This window comes from Pundamilia nyererei, unplaced genomic scaffold, assembly GCF_000239375.1.
Source record: "Pundamilia nyererei isolate P.nyererei 1_Seehausen unplaced genomic scaffold, PunNye1.0 scaffold00029, whole genome shotgun sequence".
NCBI classification, from domain to species: Eukaryota; Metazoa; Chordata; class Actinopteri; order Cichliformes; family Cichlidae; genus Pundamilia; species Pundamilia nyererei.
In genome coordinates this window covers 4,735,307-4,739,386 of record NW_005187430.1, presented here as the reverse complement: position 1 = coordinate 4,739,386, position 4,080 = coordinate 4,735,307, and positions in this window count along the sequence as shown.

Here is a 4,080-nt window from a genome sequence, read left to right as displayed (position 1 = left end):
TGTGTGTGTTGCCGTGTTCCTGGGTATGCTAATGAACCAAAATTGTACCAAATGCACCCCTCGATGTTTGTGGGATAGTCAGAAGGATCTTAAATGACACAGAATAAAACACTGTATGAATAAACAAATGTGTCTTTAACTCTTTGTGCTCATGTTCAGTAGAAAAGCTATGTGTAAGTACTAGTTTATTTGGATGGAATGATTTAGACACATTATACGAGACCTACCACACCAAAATTGAATAAACTTTGTGAAGTTGAGCATGGGTAAAAGGAAGAACTTGTTACATTTTGGTCCAGATTACTTCTTTTTTTTTTAACTGTGGCATGGAGCCGTGGTTTGACTACTAGTTTTGGAAATGAGAAAGGAAAAAATCCATGAGTAGAAGATCAGAATCTGCTAAAGAATCATGCATTTCAATTCCAGCCACAGCAGCTGTGCATCCTGTTGCATTTTTATTGAGTTAGAAGTCCTTCTCAGTCACCTTAGGCCAGCCGAAGTTGCCGAGTTTCAGTGAAATGATAAGTAACAATTGCCCTTGAGATTTTATCAAAAGCAAGATTCCTCTAAGCTTAAAATACCTCACTTCAATCTGCCTGAGCTGTTAATGTGGGTGGGATTTGTGTAGATCCCCGCTTTGCTAAGACCCAGTATGTTTGTTATTTGACTCAAGGTCATTTTAGTGATGCCTGTTACACAATGTTTGGGGTGTGAATTACAAAACCTTCCCAATGTTCTCAAAGACCTGAGGAGTTGCCTAAAGACTCTAAAAGTTCGGGGAAAATAGTTATTTCACTGTTTCAAAAAAACACAAGTGCTTGATCTGGACCTTGCAGGCAGAACAGCTGTACTCGTGGGCATTAATTGGCTGATGGTGGCATACCTCATGAAGCCCCTTTGATCTGTGTGAGATTTGAGAGCATGAAAGGCCTGAAATACTAATAACATGAACTCTGGTTGAACCCATAAACAGCTCTCTGACATGCGGTTGATACATTAACAACTTGCAAAATGGGTCTATATTTAATCTTACTGGTCCGCTTGCCTTTGGGCCCGTGAGAAATCTGTTTAAATGCAGATAAAGTCTGATAAGAGGTTAGGGTTCACAAACCGGCTGGAATCAACATCCCGCCACTCTGAGTCCGGACAAAGCCAATCCCTTACTTAACTAAAGCAAACACCAGGAAGATTAAGTGCATCTTGTTAAGCTAGCGCGGTTTGTAGAGCTTTTAACAGAAATTCCCCCTCCCATCCAATAGGAGGAAAAGGGAACAAAAAAACACGGTAACAGACGGAACCAGCAGACACGACACGCTGCTCTCCCTCTACTCTACTTTTTGATATATGGCTATGCAGTAAAAATTCTTCCTCACTCCCCCTCAGGAGAGGTTTCAGTTGCACTAATTGAATGCACTGCTTTTAGCATTGGGACACAAAATCTAATTTTTATTCTAATTCTGTGGTTTCTTGCTGCTTGTAAATAAACTATTGATGTGACATGCAGAAGGAGATGACTCATCTTTTGTATCAACGGTGTGATTTGCTTCACAGGCACCCAGAATAAATGCTCCAATGCAGCATTGCAGCCAGCCAGTTTACCAACCTCTGCTTGAACCTTGTAACCTTCCCAGCAGGGCTGCTGCTGCTGTGTGCTTGTCCTCTTTAAAGGAGCGACACTACAAACACATCAGTATGTGGACTTTGGAGCAACCCACCAAAGTCCAAATCCTACTTTTCCTCACTGCATTTTTCACATCAAATTCTTGCAGTTACCTCAGTCAGCCTCTTACTGCACCGGCAATAAGAAGCTACAGTGCCACAAAATATAGATTTTTATGTTTTTGCATAAGTTTCTTGATTTACTTCTTTCTTTATGCTCCTTTCACTGGCTTAAGGCTCTGTTGGAAATGCCTTGCATGTCTGTGCAACAACCAAGACAATATGAATTAAACTCTGACAGTTGAAGGGGTTAAACTACATGCTGCCAAGTGTTAACACAATACGCCCACACAGTCCTAAAAAAGATTACGAACGGTTCCTTTTTATTGGTTCAGCAAGATTTCCACTATGTTACACCTGTTCAGCTGCTCATTAAAGCAAATAGCTAATCAGCTAATCACATGGCAGCAACTCAGGTATTCAGACATAGTCAAGATGACCTGCTGAAGTTTAAACCGAGCATTGGAACAGGAAGAAAGTTCACATAAGTGACTCTGAACGTGGTGTGGTTGTTGGTGCCAGACAGGCTGGTCTGTGCATTTCAAAAACCGCTGATCTGCAGGGATTTTTGCACACAACAGAGAATGGACAAAAAAGAGAAAGTATCCAGTGAGCAGCAGTTCTCTATGTAAGGATGTCTACAGGAGAGTGGTCAGACCTCTTTGAGCCTGATAGGAAGACGATGGTAACTCAAATAACCACTTATTACAACCAAGGGATGTAGATGAATGCACAACACATTAAACTTTGAAGTAGATGGGCTCCAGCAAAACACTACGCAAGAACAGGAAACACTTACATGGTTCCACCAAAACTGGTGAAATAAAATATTGGAAAGAAGTTTTTCCAGCAACATTTAGATGGTGGGGTCAGAATTTCAGATAGAGAAGAAGAAGGTATGGATCCATCGTGCCTTGCATCACCTTTTTAGCCTGCAGGCGCCTTACTGCCACCAGAGCATCGTTCAAATGCTGCAGCATACCTGAGAGTTGCTTTCGACCATCCCCCCACAGTTTAACAGTCTTCTGATGGCTTCTGATAATGGACAATGTCACAAAACTGTCTGTCTTTTCTCAAATCATCTCAAATAATTAGTGCAATACTTATTTACTTGGTATCAATCTGATACCAAGTAAATACAGTGATGCTGATACCATTACTTTTACAGATAGTTTTAACTTATAAAAGCAGCATATGTAGGGAAGAGCACTGTGTTGTGATTTATGAGTTGAATCATCATCAATTGGCAACTTCCTTACACATTTTAATGACCTCTACATCACTGTGATTTTTACTTTCCACAATATTAAGTGAATCCAAGTGGAGAAAAGAGGAGAATAAAGACAGTATTCATCTTCTGAGGTAAGTCATTAGGATATCCTCAATCTTTCAGCTTTTCATGTACTTTGAAACTGAGTTTTATGGAGACCTGAAATGGAAATGTTCCTGCCTCTAAAGCACTTTAGAGGCAGCCTTAATGTGACAAAGACTAGAAATAAAATTGACTTCACAGTCAACATAAAGAGGTTCAGGCATTTTTGTCATTTGCAAAATAATTTATTATCTCAACTGAGTGGGCTACATACTGAACTTAGAGGACAGAAACAAAGTGTCAGTCGTATTGTTCTAGCATTGAACCAATACCAGCTTTAATACCGAACACCACAGATGTGGTGGAAAGGGAGAGTTGCATTACTGATGTGCAGCTAACAAATCTGCAGCAATAGAGTGATGCTATCATGTCAAAATCTGAGGCATGCTTCCAGCACCTTCTTGAATCTATGCTACAAAGAATTAAGGTTCTGAAGTCAAAAGGAGGCTAGCAAGGCTAAAAACGTGTCCGGTGAGTGCATACTGTTATAGAGACAGACGCTTTTGTCTTACCTCTACCTTTATGTCATAGTAAGACATTTCAAAACACTGAAAAGCATTTTAAGAAAATACTAAAATGACTTGTTATTTTAAAAAAGAAGACGCTTAACATGCTTTAATCAAAACAATGACAACACGTGCATTTGGACCAATTATGTTGGACAAAGCCATTGTTTCACTCCTTAATAAACATGATTCCTGAGATCAACATAATGTTGTGATGGTAGCTGCACACCGTGGAGAGCCATCTGGTTGAGTGCAGTCTTTTTCCAACCCTTGGTGGATTCCTGTGAAATGAATACAGTAACTGCCACAATGAGAAATTGACCTTCCCTTTAATCTAGACAGAGGCCCCCTTAACAAGTTGAAATAGTGCAAACCCAATTAGGGAATTGATTGCTTGCTTTCATTTCCCTCATTTGCATCAGGGTCATATAGGGAAGATAAATTAATGCCTGGTCTTTTGTCCACACTGTCGTTGCTGCTTGA